General features: G+C 39.0%; 1 protein-coding gene across 1 annotated transcript in view; it reads left to right on the top strand.

Moving 5' to 3' along the window:
- The window catches only part of GLRA2 (glycine receptor alpha 2), a 183,493-nt gene that overhangs the window by 127,462 nt on the left and 32,650 nt on the right, over positions 1-23,381 (top strand). The gene's annotated exons all lie outside the window — the stretch shown is intronic.

The raw sequence follows: 23,381 nt of genomic DNA, 5'->3' as shown, positions 1-23,381 counted from the left end.
GGATTAAGAGAAATTCCTTTTCCTCCCAGAATGTAAGGACTTTTTATATTCTGAGCATTGTTATTCTTTATTTTGTTATTTCTAGTTTTGCCATATTATCATGAGAAAATGTTTGCTGGGCTATTTTCAATTTTTGCAATTTATTCAGATTGTCTATGTAGTCTAACACATGGTTGATTTTTGTGAGCATTCTGTGGATACTTGCAAATAAGTCATATTCTCTACAGAGTTAGAAAATATCAGTTGGATATTAATTCATTGATTATGGTATGAGGTCTTCCATTTGTACTTGCTTCAGGTCTCAACTTACTGAACATTTCCTCTGAGACATGTTTTCAAACCAGGTACACCCTAAGCCTAGATAAGTTCTTTGTCTATCTGCTCATCTAGCACCTGTATTTCCTGCTATTTTAACAATTCTTGTGCTGAATTATCATTACTTATTTACTTGTCAACGAATTCAAGGTCCTTAAGAACAGAAAGCATGTCTCATTCACTGTTGTATTCTCAGAACCTGATAGCTCTTGGCACACAGAGGGCCTCATAATCATTTGTTGAATGAATAGATGAATATTTCCCTAACTTTCTATTCTTTAGGATTCCTCTTAGAGCTGGAAACTGAAGAAAAGGAGTGAGACACTGGGAAGAAAATATTGAGGATAGATTGGAGGTGTCTGGCAAGTAGGTAGTCTTCCAAACAAGTCCTGTGATTTTCCTATCCAGACATTGGCAGTCTACCATCTTGGTACTCAGATGTGATCCATAGCACATCATCCGCAAAAGTGAACTAGGAAAAATTGCAAAGTGGCCAGTGTCTATCATCAGCATTTTCTTTCTTTTTTAAAAAAATATTGTATTTTATACTGGAATATGGTGGTGGTGGTGGTTTAGTCACTAAGTCGTGTCCGACTCTTGCAACCCCATGGACTGTAGCCTGCCAGGCTCCTCTGTCCATAGGATTCTCCAGGCAAGAATACTGGAGTGGGTTGCCATTTCCTTCTCCAATATAGTTGATTAATAATGCTGTGAAACTTTCAGGTACACAGCAGAGTGACTCAGTCATACATATAAATGCACTATTCTCCCCCAGATTTCCCTCCCATCCAGGCTGCCAAGAGTTCCATGTGCTATACAGTAGGTTCTTGTTGGTTATCCACTTTATTACCAGCATTTTATACATCCCTTATTCTGTACCCTGCCCCTGAAGCAGCCGCTACTCTCATATGACTGCTCTGGTTCCACATTCAGAAACCTCCTCAGTCATTTTTTCACTTCTACAATGAAAATTCCAGGCAATTAGGTTGGTCTCAGTTGAGTACTGGTTTTATTAAAGTAATCTGCTATGAGTTGTGACTGACTCTATAAACTTCATTTTTCATCCCCAAATGGGAGCTTGCTAATCTGCATCCTGTGGCTACTTATCTCTTGCAAATATCCCCTCCCCCACCATGCTTAATTATGCTTTCAAAATTCATGGAATCTGCAGAGCTTAAAGCAGGCAGACATATAAAGGCTTGCCCTTTTCCTTCACTTTCCTCATCTGAAAAATGACAGAATTCGACTAATTGATTTAGAAAGTTGTCTCAGTTCTAAATTTCTATGATTAGTGTTCTGTCATCTACCCTTTACAAATTACTCTGAATAGATTCAATCACCACTGGAGAATTAATAAGGACAAGCAAGGTAAATATTTAATTCAACAGATCCTAAAATTAGGGGAGAGGTCGTATAGTCAGTCTTCGACCATCCACAACACTGATGTATGGCAAAAATCATTTTAACAGTGAATAAAATAGCCATTCCCTTCTCCAGGGGATTTTCTCAACCCAGGGATTGAACCCAGGTCTCCTGCATTGCAGGCAGATTCTTTACCATCTGAGCCACCAGGGAAGCCCAAAAAATCTGTTATCAATTACCAAAAACAAATAAAAGAATGGGGAAGGGTCTAAGAGAATATCTGGTTCAAACCCTTTTCACAGGCATAAATTACTTGGCAATAGGTATTGTAAGAAGCATTCCAGTTAATCAAATATTCTAATTAATAGATCTAAGAATTAGGATATAAAATACTGAAAAATTACAATATTTACAAGAAAAATGTTTTAAGTGTTAAAATTAGAATAAATAGGTGATGTTACAGTAGAAATAAGATTAGAGCAAGATTAGACCTTTGTTCTTAACTGGTTTTTAACATTAGGAAAATCTTTCAAGCTCTCTGAACTAAATATCTGCACAACTGAAGTCTGTGGAGACAGAATAAATTACCAAAGTGGAAATGTTAGTCACTCAGTCATATCTGACTCTTTGCAATCCTATGGACTGTAGCCTGCCAAGCTCCTCTTCTGTCCATGGAATTCTTCAGGCAAGAATACTGGAGTGGGTTGCCATTCCCTTCTCCAGGAGACCTTCCCAACCCAGGGATTGAACCTGGGTCTCCTACATTGCAGGCAGATTCTTTACCAGGCATCTAAGCCACCATGAAAGAATGAAGTATATATTGATATATTTTTGAAAGATCAATGTACCTTACACAACATGCATAATACTAATTATGTGTGCTGACAATACACTTCAGAATGTTAGAGAAAACTGGACAAAGTTGAAAATCCCATAGGCAGAGGAGCCTGGCAGGCTCCATGGGGTCACAAAGAGTTGGACATGACTGAGCAACTAACACAAACATGCAAATTTATTGTTTTCATGATGTTACTTATAAACTAAATGCCTTCAATATTACCACCATGAGTCATAATATTGGATACAACTCAACCAAAGTTTATATAAAAGATCAAATTCAATTATGAATTATAAAAACATTCACTAAATAGGATTTGACAGAACATATAGTATGCATCCTTTTTATCTAGAATTCCACAGTAATGATTTTTCTCAGTTCTCAGAATATTCAGTTTGGAATCTAAACATAGAACTGAGCCATTTCAGGGCAAAGGGTAACTTTAAAACAAGAATGTAGCAGAAAAATTAGCCCCTTGATGATAGCATTGATTTCAAGATACAGCAGTTGCTCGAAATCTCTTAAGTGCTTCCATCCAGAAAGAAGTCATGCAAGGCTGGCTCCCACATTTAACTTTAATGAATAAAGTTGGATAAAACTATTGGATAAAACTATTAATTAATCTAACTAATTTGCAATACTCAAGGCATCAACTCTAATGACAGGACATGAGTTCAAGAGGTCAACTCCACCATGATGATGAGAGCTGACATGTTTGAGCATTTGCAAGGTACCAGGCCCAGCTCTAAGCACTACACGTTTGTTATTTCATGTGTATCTCAATCCTTAGAGCAGATTCATGAGAGGGGCTCCATTATTGTCCTCATTTTTCAGCCAAGATATCTGAGGCACAGAGAGATTAAGTATCTTGTCCAAACTGTACAAATAGGAAGAGGCAAGACCTAATTTGGACTTTCAAAGTCGAACACTGGTGCTAATGGATTTTACCATCGGTCTGGCAAATAGATGTAGAAACAGTGACAGACTTTATCTTTGGGGGCTCCAAAATCACTGCAGATGGTGACTGCAGCCATGAAATTAAAAGACACTTGCTCCTTGAAAGAAAAATTATGACCAACCTAGACAGCATATTAGAAAGCAGAGACATTACTTTGCCAACAAAGGTCTGTCTAGTCAAAGCTATGGTTTTTCCAGTAGTCATGTATGGATATGAGAGTTGGACTATAAAGAAAGCTGAGCGCTGAAGAATTGATGCTTTTGAACTGTGGTGCTGGAGAAGACTCTTGAGAGTCCCTTGGACTGCAAGGAGATCCAACCAGTTCATCCTAAAGGAAATCAGTTCTGAATATTTATTGGAAGGACTGATGCTGAAGCTGAAACTCTAATACTTTGGTCACCTGATGCAAAGAACTGACTCATTTGAAAAGACCCTGATGCTGGGCAAGATTAAAGGTGGGAGGAGAAGGAGATGACAGAGGATGAGATGGTTCGATGGCATCACCAACTCAATGGACAACATCTATTTCCTTATCTTTCTCTACCTTTAGAAAGGTTTCTGAAAGGAAAAAAACAAATATTAATTATATTTATGTATGTCTCAGCATTTCATACATGGAGAACAGTTTATAATCATTTGTGGACTGACTGATAAAAATATGCAATTCATTTTGGGATCCTATATCTGTATTGGAAAACACAAAATTAAGAGAGAATGTAAGTGATTCCAAAAATAAAAACCCTATAGGAGAGTTCTGGATTATGAACTGTCCAGTTTTATTTTCTATGTCAACCAAAGTATACAGAAAATTTATTAATTTGGACTACCTTGGATAGTGGTTACCTTGAACCGTAATATATGATTAGATTGGGAGATCACTAAAAAAATGTTCTGTAAAGGACTAGATGGCTTTCTGGTCTGTAAGATTGCAACTGTAACTACTCAACACTTTATGTAGAGAATAGAGAGCTACAGACAATGTATAAAAGAATAAGCATGCCTTCAAAAGAAGGCAGCAAGACTGATTTAACCCATGGGCAACAGTTGGTCAACCCCTGGACTCCAGGACAGGTAAATTAATTCTGTTTTGGGTGGCATTTTTTGGTAAATTTATTTTAATAACTACTTGATACATGTTTAAACATGGATCTTATTTGAATGAATACATTTAAAAATAATGCTGATGAAAGAAATTGAAGAAGACATAAACAATGAAAAGACATACCATGTTGATGGGTTTGAAGAATCAATATTGCCAAAATGACTATACTATCCAAGGCAATCTACAGATTCAGTGCAATTCCTATCAAATTACTAAAGGCATTTTCACAGACCTAGAACAAAAAAAAAAATCTCAAAATATACACAGAGACACAAAAGACCATGAAGAGCCAAAGCAATATTGAAACAGTAAAATGGAGCTGGAGGAATCAGGTTCCCTGATCTCAGACTATACTACAAAGCTATAGTCACCAAAACAGTATGGTACTGGCACAAAAAAAGAAATACAGATCAATGGAAAAGGCCAGAAAACCCAGAAACAAGCCCATGCACCTATGGTCAATTACTATGACAAAGGAGGCAAGAATACACAATGTTGGAAAGACAGTCTCTTCAATAAATAATGCTGGGAAAACAGGACAGCCATATGTCAAAAAATGAAATTAGATCATTCTTTAACTCCATACACAAAAATAAGCTCAAAATGGACTAAAGACCTAAATGTGAGACCAGACACTATAAAACTTCTAGAGGAAAACATAGGTAGAACACTCTGACATAAATCACAGCAACATCTTTTTTGATCCATCTCCCAGAATAATGGAAATAAAAACAAAAATGAACAAATGAGAACTATTTAAACTCAAAAGCTTTAGCACAGCAAAGGAAACAATAAACAAAATGAAAAGACAACTCACAGATTGGGAGAAAATATTTGCAAATGATGTGACCAATAAGGGATTAGTTTCCAAAATTTATAAAGTTTATGACACTTAACAGCATCAAAACAAACAACTCACTCAAAAAATGAGCAGAAGACCTGAATAGATATTTCTCTGAAGAGGACATACAGATGGCCAATAGGCACATGAAAAGTTGTTTGATATTGCTAGTTATTAGAGAAATGCACATCAAAACTATAGTGAGATATCACCTCACACCGGTCAGAATGGCTATCATCAAAAAAATCCATAAACAACAAATGCTGGAGAGGGTGTGGACAGAAGGGAACCCTCCCACACTGTTGGCAGGAATGCAAATTGGTACAGCCACTATGGAGAACAGTATGGAGGTTCCTTAATAAATTAAAAACAGAGGTAACATATGACCCTGCAATCCCATTCCTAGGCATATATCCAGAGAAAAACATGATCTGAAAGGATACATGCACCCCAATGTTCATTGTAGCACTGTTTATAGTAGCCAAGATATGGAAGCAATCTAAATGTCCATCAACAGAGGAATGGATAAAGAAGGTGTGATACATATATACAATGGAATATTACTCAGCCATTAAAAAGAATGAAATAATACCATTTGCAGCAACATGGATGGATCTAAAGAGTGTCATACTGAGTAAAGTAAGTCAGACAGAGAAGGAGAAATGTTGTATGGCATCCCTTATATGTGGAATCTAAAAAGAAATGATACAAATGACCTTACTTACAAAACAAAAAGAGAATCAAAGACTTAGAAAACAAACTTATGGTTGCTGGGGAAAGGGACAATTAGGGACTTTGGGAAGGTCATGTACATACTGCTATATTTAAAGTGGATAACCAACAAGGACCTATTATATAGCACATGCAACTCTCCTCAATATTATATGCCAGCCTGGATGGGTGGGTGGTTGGGGGGAGAATGGACACATGTATATGTAGGGCTGAGTCCCTTCACTGTTCACATGAAACTACCACAACATTGTTAATCAGCTACACCCCAATACAAAATAAAATGTTAAAAAAATTTCCTAAGGACTATTTTAGTTCAAAAGTAAATACACACACACACACACACACACACACACACGCACACACACACATATTATGGTTCTTGTTCTCTTATATCAATTATACTCACAGATATCTTACTAGGTTTCTTATTTAAATTTTTCCTTTTTTAAAAAAATCCAAAATAAACCATCAAATCTTACCAAATTCTAGATTCATGAGGTCAAAAGTAAACAATTTATCTCTCTTCTCTCTTCCACTCTCTCCTAATGACACCATCTATGAGTTACCTACTATTGCCTAACTAATTTCCACCTGCCCCAACTTAGAAGCTTAACCAACAAAATTTTTTCTCAGTTTCTGTGGGTCAGGAGTCCAGGCACAACAAAGCTGAGATCTCTGTTCCAAAGTCTAAATCCATGGCTGATTCATGTCAATGTATGGCAAAAACCACTACAATATTGTAAAGTAATTAGCCTCCAACTAATAAAAATAAATGAAAAAATAAATAAATAAATGCACATATTGACAAAGTCTCTCAGGATACTAAAATCAAGGTGCCAGCTAGGACTGCAGTCTCACATTAAGGCCCAACTAGAAAAGGATTCACTTTCAAGCTTACTCAAGTAGTTGTTGGCAAGATTCAGTTCCTCCTGGGCTGTTGGACTGAAGCCTCAATTCCTCACTGACTATTGACTGAATGCCACACTTAGTTCCTTGCCAGGCAGCCTTCTCCGTGATGGCAAGCAGTGAGGAGAGCCAGAGAGAATGCCAGCAAGAAAGAAAGTGTAAGAAAGATGAAACTTGATCTTTTACAACCTCATCATGAAAGTAACTTCCTGTCGTTTTTGCCATATTGTATGTCAGAAGTTGCTAGGTCCAGCCCACAGTCAAGTGGAGGGGGTTAGCCAAGAATACGAATACCAGGAGGCAAGAATCACTGGGGTCCATTTTAGAAGGCTGCCTACCACATGATAGTAAAACCAAGTTTTCATTGGTCTTTCAGTGTGATGCCATTAACAGTTTTAACTGATGTCATGACAATCAGAGTGTATGGCTGTCAGCCCAAGTGAGGCCATCTTGGGCCCTTAGTTTCTTCTGTCCTTTCACTGATCATGCCCAGAACTATATTATGCAGTAAAGCTCTTCTCTGTCAAGGGAATTTTGTAATTAACTGCTGTTGTTCAGTCGCTAAGTTGTGTCCGACTCTTTGTGACCCCATGGACTGCAGCACACCAGGCTTCCCTGTCCTTCATTGTCTCCTGGACTTTGCTCAGATTCATGTCCATTAAGATGGTGATGCTATCTAAACATCTCATTCTCTGTTGTCCCCTTCTCCTTTTGCCTTCCATCTTTCCCAGCATCAGAGTCTTTTCCAATGAGTCGGCTCTTTGCATCAGGTGGTCAAAGTATTGCAGCTTCAGCATCAGTCCTTCCAATTAATATTCAGGGTTGATTTCCTTTAGGATTTAGTGGTTTGATCTCCTTGCAGTCCAAGGAACTCTCAAGAGTCTTCTCCAACAATTGTTTAATAATCATTAGAACCCAGATGGCCTTTATGGTCTGTTAGTCCCTAAACAATGATGAAAATCTTTGCTGACATATTCCTGGCACCCACCAGACTAGTTACCCTTTCATGAATTCTGACTTAGGATGGCATGTCCTATTTCCAAGCTCCTACCCCTATACTCTAGATTAACTGTAAATCTGTACCAGTGGCCCTTTGGCCATGTGGAGTGCAGTTGCAGAGGCTTCCAGTTCATTATCTACCCGATCCTGATCTCACCCTGTGAGTATGCTACCCTATAATAAACTGATTCATTAATAATATGGAGTTGCCTCCCTCATTTTTTGGTCTCAAGATGCCTTCTCAGTTCTATGGGAAATTTTCATTCCCTCCATCATCCAACAAGGAGTAATAGCTCCTTCATAATAGCTACAGCCCGTGGCTGATTCATGTTGATGTATGGCAAAAACCACTAAAATATTGTAAAGTAATTAGCCTCCAATTAAAATAAATAAATAATTTTTTAATAAAAAATAAAAATAAAAAAATAGCTACATCCTTTTGGGCTCAAAATATAACTGTGATTCAATCTCCCTAACAAACTGCATACCTAGCATGGAACAGTTTCTATGATGTTTCTACAAATAAGCTACTCTCATTATTTCCTTGGCCCCAGGAGGGTTGGTATATGCAGAATTGTGTAATAATAGATTGGAAATTAGTTTTTGTTACAGTTACACAATTCTAATTTTGTCAATTTAAAACTAGCTGTGAAGAGCAAAAGGGGATATAATGGTTGTTAAATTGCATAGGTAATATAGATCCCAAATTGCTTTGATGCTTACTTCTCCAGATTGGTTTTTGAACTGTGTTGACATTCCATTCTCATTGATGATGTGCAAACCAGCCAGGTATAGAGCTTTTGTCAATGGGAAAGGAATTTTCAGGAGGACCTGTGGTTTGTTTGCTAATCTGGTTCTAAACAGTGCATGTATGACAGGCATCACTTTCGCATCAGGTTTCCTCGATTTAATTGTAGGTTTGCGCCACTTGCTTCAGAAAACTACAGATCACATAACAAGTGTTGGATGTTACTTGCATAACAAGTGTTTGGGAGGCAGTCTCAGGAAGGGCTAGTGAGAGAACACGGAGAGTAAACGAGGAAACGAGAAAAGCCAATAAAGTCTATTACTGAACCACTTACCATGAACAGCAAGTGCAATTCAATCCTGCTGGGGATCCTTCGAAAATCATATAGAATTCTTATCAGATTTATCCCACCAAGTAACCTGAAATTCAGCCTTATCAACTCCTATCCCTCCATGGTTTAGAGCTTCTTTGTATGCAAGTTGAGAGTTATTAAAGTGCTCCCCCCAAAAAATCTCTTAGGCAAAAAAGCAGCAAGGCTCAAAAGCTTAAAGTAAGTTGCCGATGATTTACAGGAGATTCTCTCACTAAACTTGCAGATTAACTCATAGCACATTTGCTCCACACAGCCTTATGCAGATAAATGTTTTTATCAATACAATTTCTTTCTGAGCAGGGAATTCACCATTTTAGGCAGGCGCTGCCTAGAACACTGAGGTGCTCAATGAATACACATTACTGGATGACATTGAATGTTGTAAGATGGCAGACCAGAGAGCCTGGAGGCTGGTTCTGGTACTCATGGCCCCTGTTACCTTGAGATTGAGACCCCATCCTGCTACTGATTTGGTTTCCTCTCTCATTACTTTCTCTTTCCCTTGAGTCATAGATTATCAGAAACCTTAGAGATGATCATCCAACACTTTTATATTTCCAAGAAGGAACCTGAGGCCCAGAAGGGTGAAATAATGTGGTCATGTTTGCAATGTCAGCCAGTGGCAAAGCCAAGACTCACATCCTTGGCATCTTCTCATTGTTCTCTCCATCACAGCCCTGCTGCCTTTTCTTAGCTTCTGTAATGCTACAGGATTGATTTCCACCAAAGGAGTAGGACTCATTTAAACTGTGTGAAGCAGATATATGCAGCTTACATATTAGAAACTGATGTGCTCAATAAGTCCAACCCAAATCTTTCCACATTCCCAATTTTTCTTTCTTTTTTTTTTTAGCATTCTGTACACTTAACATATTGAAATATTAAAATGCCTCCTGATGGCATGGCCTTTTAAATTTTGTCAAAGAGCTTGCTTATCTGTGTCATTTTATTCAAGAGGCTGTAGGATTTCTTTTGAATTACAAACAGACTCCTGTAGGCTCATATCTAGTGTAAATAAGTCTAATTTTTAGTGGGTAGTTTATAAAACTTCTCATTTTGTGGTGAGGAGAAAGACATGGAACTGACTTGCATCAAAATGTGCTCAGGAAATGGACACAGTTGAGACCAGCTCTTTGGTAATTTACAGTAACAAAAAGTGAGATCACCAGCCCAGCCAGAGGCTCTTGTATCACGTTAATTCCCAGCCTCTGACTGACCTGGAGTTCTTTTTCTTGTTTTCTTCTCCCCACATGTAAACTTGAACGTGATGAGGGCCTGGACTATTTCCATGTCAGGTTCATTGTGGATGCTATGAGACAGTAGGTAGCTGATTTGATTCAGGAGCTTGAGGTTGGCATGTCTCAGGCACGAGTGCCCAGGGTCTCAAGTCAAGAAGGGAAGGTTTCTATCAAGGCGGCTCCTATGGAGCCATCCTCACTGATCTGCTGCCTGCATCATGAGCTCACAATAAAGTACAGAACTGATGCTAAACCAGCTCATAGGCCAAGGGGTGTGTGCAAAGCGTCTTGGCTACCACCGACTGCCATTCAATTGATACTGCTATCTCAGTTGTGAAACACTCTGGTCCTCCACCAAAGGAATACCCTTTCTCATCCACAGGCAGTGGCATCCCAGTGCTCAGAGAATTCAGGTGCATTGTGGGGAAGTCCAGCACCTGGAGAAGACTCTTTGTACCCCAGAGTCATCACAGGATCCCAGATGTTCTTGGAGGTATCACTGTAGGTTGAAAAGGGCTTCTCAGACTTCCATGTTTCTGTAGTCCAGAATCATCCATTGCCCATCTATCTCACCAACCCCAAGCATCTCAGAAATTTGCTTGCATCAGAAGTCTACCATCATGTTTGCTCTGGGATGATATAGAGCCTGTGCATGTCCCACAGTGGCCCACCCACTCACTCTGCTAAGGTTCAGGGTTTCAGAAATGGTTGGGGGTGAGAGATTTGGCCTGTGCTGCCTTCCTGATCCAGTCTCCACATCCTACTCCAGGGAGCACAGCCAACTTGGAAATCATAAATCAATGAGCCCAGTCTCGGGGGTGAGATTGTTCAGCTTCTCCAGATTTCCTCCCCTTTCCAGCCTCCTCTCTGGGGAGCACTGAATGGAGGGCAGGAGAAAACATTTGTCATCACTGCAAAACCTGCCCACCATTTCAAGGCCTTTCCCTCAGGTTTATTCCAAAGAAGGAGACTGGACAGTTTTTTTTTTGTTTGTTTGTTTTTTTTACCACACTTCTCCCCTCTGCTTCCTTGTTCACGAGTATGAAATTTGAACCTGGGGTGAGGTGGGTGGTGGAGTAAACAAAGATGTAGGAAAAGCACTCATGGCTGAGAAAGAAAATGGAAAACTGTGGTTCATCTTTCAACATTTCTTTTCATGGGAGCTCCATGGCTGCAGGTGTGACTGTGCTCTTTTGTAATCACCCAGCCCACTGCCTGGGATTCTCTTACCTCTTTTACATCAGATGTTGTCCTCTGGTGAAATCACAGTCTATAATTCTCCTGACTCACTCCTTGGGGACAGAGGTTTCCACAGGGATCAGGGAACCAGAAAACCCCTTAGGGTGGAGTCAAGCCACAGTTCATGTGAATGGCAGCTCATCCACTTGTGTGATCTTGGTAAAGTTAACGAGTAACTCAGTTTTCCTATCTTTGTCTCAGAGATAACTCATAGAGTTGTGTGCTTGCAAGCATTTCACTGATGATGGTGGTGAAAGTTCGTTGTTTGGTTTTTGTAACAGCACATTTCAGCCCTCCTGACATGTATGAGTGCTCACTACAATGAGGTGCCATTTTACATGAACTTAGCTTATGTGAATTTGAAATAGGGCAGTATAAAAATACCAATAAAGTCTTACTGCATGCACAGAACATGAAATACAACAAATTTACATTTATACCTCCAGGGAAAACTGTCTTGAATTATGCAAGTTTTGAATTATGTAATGCCTTACAGAACACATCCCTGGCAAACCAATGTGACTGAGGGTTTACGATCTGCCAATTAAGCGTTAAGATTTACCTAAAGTGTCTTATGCAATCTCTCAATGACACTGGAATCCTGGGGTCCCTAGTTTAATATGAGAAACTTGAGATTCCAAAATGTTCATTGGTCATTCAGCTAGGATTCAAATCCAAGGTGGCCTGGCTCCGGAGCTCTTCATTACCTTCCTTCTTTTCCCATCTTCATATTCTCCCCAATTTTCCTTTTCTCTCTAACACACACACACACACACACACACACACACACACACACACACACACACACACACACTGACTACACAGATATCTATTCAGTGGAGCATCATCTCATTATCCAGCAAAACCCTGTGGTTGTCTTTCCAAAACTGAGACCATCCAATTGGCTCTTTTCTTCACTGCAGTTATTCTTACACTGTTGGGCAATTCACTCCCAACTCCTTCCTCATTCCTGCCCTTGCTTAAGAAGCAATGTATTGCACTTCTTTTGTCATTGAAGGTACACCCATAGGAAGTAGACTATGGAAGGAGTCACTATTCCTGTCTATCACCTGAGAATATGATGAGATATGTGGCAGACACAAGCACAAGGAAGAAGATATCCCCTAGTCCTGCTTCCTCCCCTTCTTCTGACGCCACTCTCTCCTCACCTTGGCTCCCTTACCCAGATGCCTACAGTTGCTGAGCCTTGGGGGGTGCCTTTTTCTAGGGTGTCAATTTGTTGTTGTTGTTGTTTAGCCGCTAAGTCATGTCCAACTCTTTGCGACCTCATGGACTGTAGCCCGCCAGGCTCCTCTGTTCAGGGGATTCTCCAGGCAAGAATACTGGAGTGGGTTGCCATTTCCTTCTCCAGGAGATCTTCCCAACCCAGAGACTGAACCGGCATCTCCTGCGTTGGCAGGCAGATTCTTTACTGCTGAGCCACCAGGGAAGCCAAGGGTGTCCCTGTGATGCCTCTAATAGCAGGTGGTCACCTAGGATTACTTGTGCATTCTGGGGCTGGCCGTTCTGCCCTTCTCCTACCTCTCCACTCACAAAATTCACATGAATAGTGTGCTTTGCTTTGAACAGTTTTCTGACTACCATAATGAAACTTACTCATCTTTGGAGATAATACCAGCTAACGAGACTTGTGTGCCACTCAACATCAAAATTATCTGGTCCCTGAATGATGTTCAAATCCTGTCCTGATGATCTAAGGAGTATTGTTGGTAACTAGTTGGATCCTGCAGGTACCAGGCTTGGAGGCACTGCCACCCAATGGCTGTTTCTACAAACAGCACTCTCGTAAGAGTTTCCTTTATTCAGTACTCTACCCAGAACGCAGTGAGAGCTTAAGACATGGAGAGAAAACGGGGTGGGGGTGGTTACACTGGGACAGGCCAGGTAGCGTGCTGCCACCATCTTTCTCTGCCAAGGAAATCTGATTTTCCTGGCATCAAACAGCAGATGTGAGCTCTTTAATTGGGCAATAAAAATGGCAACTTGACAGTAAAATTGTAAAGATAAAAATGTACACCACCATGAATCTTTGGTACTAGGATTAATTCGACTGTCTATATTTTTTCTGATGATATTTTTTACCATGACTGAATGTAGGTAAGAGACAAAACAGAAAAGTCAAAGCCGGAATTCTCATTTTCATCTTTGTTGATTGCTACCTGTATAAGGGTTAGACATGCATTTAATAAACTTATTTTTCTCCCCATAAAATAATGATGGAGAGGGTGGTGGTATACTTCATAGCACTCAATAAAAGACAAATTGACTGAAGCTACCAAAATCTTTTGTTCCGTGTAATGGAAGCACAAGTCAGGCTACTGTGACCAATAGGTATCCATTTCAACAGCTGCATTAATCAGGGTTAATTAAAATTTTTCTCTCTAAATTGGATAAAAATAAACTGTACTGTACAGAGCAGAAAAGCTTCTATTCCAGTTTAGCAAGGGCTTGTATGCATACTTTGAGAATAATTAAACATTGACTCAAGCAGATGGGTGTGAGACATCATTCCACTTAAAGCAAGAAAAATATCTTGGTATTTTGAGATTGCCCTATAAATTCCATTTTGTATCTTTTCTATTAAAATAATATTTGGTTTACCGCAACCACTTGTGATCTTTCTCTATTGTAGAGAACTTCTGTCCATTCTTGTTCATAACCCATCCTCCTTGACTGGATACTGGAGGATTGTCACAGTTCTCTGGGGTCAGCCTAGGGGCTGGGAATGTGGATATATTTTAGTTGGCACACTGTCAAATAGGAATGCCTTGCTCATGATGGATGGAGAAGACATACATGCTGTAAGCACATTTAGGCAATTTTTATACAACAACAAGCCACTCTTCTATGCTGGCAATATTCATTGGGTAGAAAATGGCCCAACTCATGAATAACTGGCTTCATGACATAAGAAATAGTATAGTCTTTGAATGTAGATAAAATAAATTATGGGACTAAAGTAAATACATTCGTGGCTTGATTCTCCATTTTGAATCTAATCTGAATATATAATTAATGAAAAGATTTCCTTAAGAAAAACTGCCAAGTTTTAAAAAAATACCTAGACAGTGTTGGAAAAAAACACTAATAAAAACATCTCTAGGAAATGTCAACCTGATGCCAAAGTAACTGAGCAATGAGCTAAACTGCACCAACTAACTAATCTGTTCAAATATCAGATAAATGCTTATTTCGTGTCACAAAAACCTAAACAACTTCACTGATTCTACTGTTTCATCAGATATGTTTGTAAAGTACTTGAATTGTAAATTCAACAGAGTATTCTTCTTTCCCTTAGTGAAAATAAATCTAGAGTAATCTCAATATCATCAGTTATTGGCTTTAAAAGATGTAAGATAATTTTTTTCCCTTCAGTGACTGTGAAAAAAATTTGAATTTATATGCAGCTTGAATAACTTGTCAACCAACAGAAACTATGAGGCACTTAATGCATAAAGACTTGTCCTTGGTGGTACAGATACAAAAGATATCCCTGAGTCTTTATCCTCCAGGCATCCTATACTTTAGTTGGACACATAACACATGCAAACATTTAGCAAACTCTCAACTATCTGATCCTCACTATAAGTGTATTACAAATGCTAAAGATGAGTAAGGCTATTGTGGCCTAGATTAGGCAGAAAAAGCATGGAGATGGACCTTTAGCTGAACAGTGAGAGAAAGCAGGAAAAGGGAGGAAGAACTTCCATGCTAGGAGAAGAGTGTAGACCAAATTTCTCAGACCTTAACACTACTAACATTTGAAACTGTATAATCCTTTGTCATGGGGGATTAAACCTGGGTCCCCTGCAGTAAAAGCACAGATTCCTAACCACTGGACCACCAGGGAATTGCCTGGGCCTTTTAGAATTAGTACAAGAATGCTGGTGAGTGATCAGGGCTGAGAGATGGGCTTGAGTGTGGGAAACACAAAACCCTGAAATCTCCATGGCTTAATAGAATAAAAATTTATGTCTCTCTCACATTACATTACACTGTGAATTGAGTGGCCCTGCGTCTTTTAAAGCAGTGTGTATTACTTCTTCCCACATTCCACTGGGGATCCAGCTGAACTGGAAATTCTAGTTTACTGGTGTCCTAAGTTCAGTTCCTTTAGGATTGACTGGTTGGATCTCCTTGCTGTCCAAGGGACTCTGGAGAGTCTTCTCCAACACCACAGTTCAAAAGCATCAATTCTTCAGCACTCAGCTTTCTTTATAGTCTAACTCCCACATTCATACATGGCTACTGGAAAAACCATAGCTTTGACTAGACAGATCTTTGTTGGCAAAGTAATGTCTCTGCTTTTTAATATGCTGTCTAGGTTGGTCATAACTTTTCTTCCAAGGAGCAAGTGTCTTTTAATTTCATGGCTGCAGTCACTGTCTGCAGTGATTTTGGAGCCCCCCAAAATAAAGTCTCTCACTGTTTCCACTGTTTCCCCATCTACTTGCCATGAAGTGATGGGATCAGATGCCATGATCTTAGTTTTCTGAATGTTGAGTTTTAAGCCAACTTTTTCACTCTCCTCTTTCACTTTCATCAAGAGGCTCTTTAGTTCTTCACTTTCTGCCATAAGGGTAGTGTCATCTGCATATCTGAGATTATTGATATTTCTCCCGGCAATCTTGATTCCAGCTTGTGCTTCATCCAGCCTGGCATTTTGCATGATGTACTCTGCATATAAGTTAAATAAGCAGGGTGACAATATATAGCCTTGATGTACTCCTTTCCCAATTTGGAACCAGTCTGTTGTTCCATGTCCAGTTCTAACTGTTGCTTCCTGACCTGCATACAGGTTTCTCAAGAAGCAGGTCAGGTGGTCTGGTATTCCCATCTCTTTAAGAATTTTCCACAGTTTGTTGTGAAGATTGAAGGTGGGAAGAGAAGGAGAAGACAGAGGATGAGATGGTTGGATGGCACCGCTGAGTCGATGGACATTAGTTTAGGTAAACTCTGGGAGTTGGTGATGGACAGAGAGGCCTGGCGTGCTGCAGTCCATAGGGTCGCAAAGACTCAGACACGACTGAGCGACTGAACTGAACTGACCTACGTGAATGACATTTTCTTGAGCATGTGAACCATGTGAACAGGTTCCCCAGAGTCTCATCTGGGGAGTCCTGAGAAGAATAGATGTGAATCTTAGTTATTCTCATATCTTCTGCCCCGTCTTCCATTCAGCACTTACTACAGTGCCTTTCACATAGTAGGCCCTCAATGTTTATGTTTCTGAATTAAATATACCTGGAAAACTAACAATTCAATGAATCATAACAGCATTTTGAGAATTTCATTAATATAAAAAGTATTTTGCAAGATTGTAGTAAAGTAGTTCAGGAATGGCTCATGTAAGCCCCCAAATCATAAAGATAATGTGACAGGAAAAAACGTGAGCTAAAAACATGTTAGAATTAGCAGCCAAAGAGAGAGAATCTGACATCAGAGCTGGATAAAAGTAACAAAAAGGCATTTCAGTCCTGAGAGAGCAGCACTGAAGGACATCCCATCATATGTAATAGATGTCTCACAGTACCTTCTAAGTCCATGTGAATAATGCATTTAATACCAGCACTTCAATGCTGGAAAGATGATCATGATTTGGAGGAAACTTGGAGACCAGCCAAAATGATTAAGAGATGAGAAGGATTCATTTATAGGCGGTTATAAAAGAAGCCATTTATGTGCCTGGTCTGCTGACGGCTAGAAGGGGGGTGGGGAGCTAGGTTCACAAATGACTGAATGCTGTAAACATCAGGAAGGGGAGGAATGATGTGAATTCTACTGGACTTTCTTCATGTGAACATCTAACAGGCATTGACAAATTCTTCTCATTATTAGGTCTTAAAACATTTAAAGGCCATCTGAATAATATATAACCGGGAATGCTGTGATCAGAAATATTCTATTATTACAGGAGAATAGGACTGCTCCAGAACAGCAAATACAAAAAAAAATTATTGCTTATTAAGGAAAGAAACATTCCAGGAATGCTTGGTGAACAGAGAGACTTAAACTGCACTAACAGTCCACTCTCAGAAATATTCAATATATGCAATTGTGGGTAATGTTATATAGTGAAGAATTCTTGAAATTACAGGACAAAAATGGAAAGACAATGAGGTATTTCCTTCATTCCTTCCTTCTGTCATTCAAACATCCATTTATTCATTCATCGCACACCCAATGTCTACTCACTATTTGCCAGGTCCTGGACTGGTGATACACAGAGTAATACTATATAGGATCTTTCTTTAAAAAGTTTACAGTCTAGTGGGTCTAGTGTTGGAGTAGGGAAGCTGGTGGACTAAAAGGAAACAGACAGGTTCAACCGAGAGTTATAAGGGAGCAAAGAAAAGTGGTCCCCAACCCAGATGAGACAAAAGTAGGAGGAATCTTACAGAGGCTTCCCAGAGAAGCTGGTATCCGAGCCAACTCATGAAGGGTTCTGAGTCAAACATTAATCAGAAAGACTGAGAATAAGCATTCCAGGTGCTATACCACTTTGTCACAACATATGTGGGACTGACAAGTAGTTCAGATTGATGGAGACAAATAGTGTAAGGCAAGTGGTAACCTTAAAAATAATAACTGGGATATCCTAGGACTGTAGGTCATTTTTATTTTCCTTCTTGTTTTTCTGTCTCTTCCAAGATTTTTCTTTAACAAAATCACACCCTTATATAGTCAAATAATTGCCAACATTTATATAGCACTTACTCTATGCCAAACACTACTCTAAGCACTCTGCATACATTAAGTGATTTTATCCACATAACTCTATGAAATAGCTACTATTATTTTCCTTTATACAGATGAGGAGGGGAGGCAAAGAGAGGTTAAACAACCTGGCAAAGTCAGAGTAAGGAAAAGAGTAGTGTTTCTTAACTTCAGGCATCTTATTCTAGAGTTTCTGCTTTTACATCTTCTATGTTCCTAACACTTTCTAAGTCAGAAGCCTATTTTCTTACAATTTACTCCCATAGTCCCAAGTCTAAAAGTTGACCTAGCAAATAAACAAAATACAGTCAAATATTAGGGGAAGGATATTCACAGCCCCCAAATTTATAGTAGCATAAAATAAAACCCAAAATCACCTAAATATCCTATCATACAGAACAATTAATGATGGTTTAGACAATTACACAAGTATTGAAAATTATGATTTAGAAGAAAGTTAAATGACATGGGAAATGCTTACTATAAAGATCAAAGAGAAATAAATGTAAGATACAAAGGGTATAATCCTAGCAGCATGTTTGTGTATGTTCAGAAAGAAGAATCACCAGTCAGACTGAGTTCCAATTCCAATCTTAGCTCTGCCACCTTTTAGCTTTCTGATCTTCAGTAATAATTTAACCTCTCTGTAACCCAGTTTCCTCATCACAAAGTGGGGGTAATACAGTTGTTATACTGGTTAGAAAATTAATATATATAAAATGCTTAAAATTCCGACTGGCAAACATTCAGTGTCAGCTATCAAAACTTTGGAAACCCTATTGAAAATTGGAACTAGATAGTACACATTCACGGGCTTCCCTGGTGGCTCAGATGGTAAAAAATCTGCTTGCAATGCAGGAGACCCGGGTTTGATCCCTGGGTTGGGAAGATCCCCTGGAGGAGGACACAGCAACCCACTCCAGTATTCTTGCCTAGAGAATCCCCTGGACAGAGGAGCCTGGCTGGCTACAGTCCATGGGGTAGCAAAGAGTTGGACACAACTGATCGATTAAGCCCAGCACAGCACAGTACACATTCACACAGACAGCTGAATAAGAATCCTTTGTAGTTTGTTGTCCAATAGGTTACAACTTTATCTAGTTATTTTTCCCCTCATATTTTAAACAATAATTGGAAGTTCAGTGACATAAGGGGAAATTTGCATTGCAAGTAAAAAGTATTTGCTTTCAGATTCTGCTTTATCAAATTATAATGAAATAAATGAAGTATTTCATATATGAAATATATGAAATATTCAACCAATCACCAAAGGGTTATGAAAATTTCCTTTCTAACCAGATACCTTCCCAAGGCCCAGAACACTGATGTTTTATTTTGGCTGAATATTCCTGAATTGTGATAGCTTAAAAACATTTAACTTCAACATAATAAAAGCTGTATATGACAAACTGACAGCTAATATCATACTCAATGGTGAAAAGCTGAAGACATTTCCTCTAAGATCAGGAACAAGACAAGGATGCCCAGTCTCACTTTATTTAACACGGTATTAAAAGTCCTAGACATAGCAATTGGACAAGAAGAAATAAAAGGAATCCAAATTGAAAAAGAAGAGGTAAAACTGTCACTGTTTACACATGATACTATAAATAGAAAATCCTAAAGATGCCACCCAGTACTACTAGAGCTCATCAAGGAATTCAGTAAAGTTGCAGGATAAAAAAAATAACACACAGAAATCTATTGCATTTCTATATACTCACAATGAATATTCAGAAAGAGAAATTAAGGAAACAATCCCATTTACCACCACATCAAAAAGAATAAAATACCTAGGAATAAACTTACCTAAGGAGGTAGATGACCTGTACTTTGTAAACTATAAAACATTGATAAAAGAAACTGAAGATGACACAAATAGATGGACAGATAGATCATGTTCTTGGATTGGAAGAATTAATATTGTTAAAATGATCATATCACCCAAAGCAAACTACAGACTTAATGAAATCCCTATCAAAATTTGGCATTATGCTAAATGAAATAAGTCTGACAGAGAAAGACAAATACTGCAGGACATCACTTACATATGGATCACTTACATGTGGAATATAAAAAATGAAACAAACTAGTGAATATAACACAAAAGAACCAGACTCACAGATAAACAGAACAAACAAGTGGTTTACCAGTGGGGAGAGGGAAGGAGAAAGGGGCAAGTTAGGGGTAGGGGATTAAGAGGTACAAATTAATAGGTATAAAATAAGCTAAAATGATATATTGTGCAACACAGGCAATATAGCCAGTATTTTACAATAACTACAAATGGAGTTGTTGTTGTTCAGTCGCATCCAATTCTTTGCCACCCCACGAACTGCAGCACCCTAGGCTTCTCTCTCCTTTATTATTTCATCGAGTTTGCTCAAACTCATGTCCATTGAATTGGTGATGCCATCCAACCATCTCATCCTCTGTCATCCCCTTCTCCTCCTGCCCTCAATCTTTCCCAGCATCCGGGTCTTTTCCAATGAGTCAGATCTTCGCATCAGGTGGCCATATACTGGACATTCAGCTTCAGCACCAGTCCTTCCAATGAATATTCAGGGTTGACTTCCTTTAGGATTGACTGGTTTGATCTCCTGGCTGTCCAAGGGGCTCTCAAGAGTCTTTTCCAGCACCACAGCTCAAAAACATCAATTCTTCAGCGCTCATCCTTTATTATGGTCCAACTCTCATATCCATACATGACTACTGGAAAAACCATAGCTTTGACTATCTGGACATTTGTTGGCAAAGTGACATCTCTGCTTGTTAATATGCTGTCTAGGTTTGTCATAGCTTTCCTTCCAAGGAGCAAGTGACTTAATTTCACGGCTGCAGTCACCACCTACAGTGATTTTGGAGCCCACAAAAATAAAATCTGCCACTGATACCATTTTCTCCCTTTCTATCTGCCATGAAGTGATAGGGCCGGATGCCATCATCCTAATTTTTCGCATGCTGAGTTTTAAGCCAGTTTTTTCACTTTCACCCTTATCAACAGGCTCTTTAGTTCCTTTTCAATTTTTGCCTTTAGAGCGGTATTATCTGCAGCATCTGAAGTTGCTGATATTTCTCACAGCAATCTTGATTTCAGCTTGTGATTCATCCAACCTGGCATTTCACATGATGTACTCTGCATAGAAGTTAAATAAACAAGATGACAATATATAGCCTTGATATGCTCTTTCCCCAATTTTGAACCAATCCATTGTTCCATGTCTAGTTCTAGCTGTTGCTTCTTGACCTGCATACAGGTTTCTTAGGATACAGGTAAGGCAGTCTGATATTTCTATCTCTTTAAGAATTGTCAACAGTTTGTTGTGATCCACAAAGGTTTTAGCATAGACAATGAAGCACAAGTAGATGTTTTCCTGGAATTCTCTTGCTTTTTCTATGATCCAACAGATGTTGGCAATTTGATCTTTAATTCCTCTGCAGTTTCTAAATCCAGCTTGTACATCTGGAATTTCTCAGTTCACGTAATGCTGAAGCCTAGCTTGACAGATTTTTGACCATTATCTTGCTGAAAGGTGAAATGAGTGCAATTGTATGGTAGTTTGAGCATTCTTTGGCATTGCCCTTCTTAGGGATTGGAATGAAAACTGGCCTTTTCCAGTCCTGTGGCCACTGCTGAGTTTTCCAAATTTGTTGACATATTGAGTGCAGCACTTTGACAGCATCATCTTTCAGGATTTGAAACAGCTCAGCTGGAATTCCATCACCTCCACTAGCTTTGTTCTCAGTGATGCTTCTTAAGGCCCACTTGACTTCACACTCCAGGATGTCTGGCTCGAGGTGAATGATCACACCATTGTGGTTATCTGGGTCTTTAAGACCTTTTTTGTATAGTTCTTCTGTGTATTCTTACCACCTCTTTCTTAGTCTCTTCTGATTCTGTTAGGTCCTTGCCATTTCTGTCCTTTATTGTGCCCATCCTTGAATGAAATGTTTCCTTGATATTTCCAATTTTCTTGATGAGATCTCTAATCTTTCCCATTCTATTGCTTTCTTCTGTTTCTTTGCATTCTTCACTTACGAAGGTCTTCTTATCTCTCCTTGCTATTCTCTGGAACTCTGCATTCAGTTGGGTATATCTTTCCCTTTCTCCTTTCCCTTTCACTTCTTTTCTCAGCTATTTGTAAGGCCTCCTCAAATTTGCCTTTTTGCATTTCTTTTTCTTTGTGATTTTCACTGCCTGCTGTACAATGTTATGAACCTCTGTCCATAGTTCTTCAGGCACTCTGCCCACCAGATCTAATCTCATGAATCTATTCATTACATCCACTGTTTAATCATAAGGGATTTGCTTTAGGTCATACCTGAATGGCCGAGTGACTTTCCCTACTGTATTCAATTTAAACCTGAATTTGGCAATAAGGAGTTCATGATCTGAGCCACAGTCAGCTTCAGCTCTTGTTTTTGCTGACTGCATAGATTTCCTCCATCTTGGCTACAAAGAATATAACCAATCTGATTTCAGAATTGACCATCTGGTGATGTCCATGTGTATAGTGGTCTGTTGGGTTTTTGGCAAAGGGGGGTTTGCTATGACCAGTATGTTCTCTTGAGAAAACTCTGTAGGCCTTTGCCCTGCTTCATTTTGTATTGCAAGGCCAAATTTGCCTGTTACTCCAGGTATCTCTTGACTTCCTGCTTTTGCATTCCATTCTCCTATGATGAAAAGGACATCTTTTTTTGTTGTTCTTATTCTAGAAAGTCTTGTAGGTCTTCATAGAACCGTTCAACTTCAGCTTCTTTGGCATCAGTGGTTGAGGCATAGACTTGCATTACTGTGATGTTGAATGGTTTGCCTTGGAAACGAACCAACAGATGGAGCACAACCTTTAAAAATTGTGAATAACTATACTGTACACCTGTAACCTATATTATTGTACACTTCAATAAAAAAAGAAAAAAAATGTGCTTCCACATCAGTTAGGATCAAAAGTTGAATGGAAATTACAAACTGGTTTTTCAAGGACCCAAGGC

Source organism: Cervus elaphus, chromosome X, assembly GCF_910594005.1.
Source record: "Cervus elaphus chromosome X, mCerEla1.1, whole genome shotgun sequence".
NCBI classification, from domain to species: Eukaryota; Metazoa; Chordata; class Mammalia; order Artiodactyla; family Cervidae; genus Cervus; species Cervus elaphus.
The sequence above is the reverse complement of the archived record's forward strand: the minus strand, read 5'-3'. Positions and strand labels throughout refer to the sequence as shown.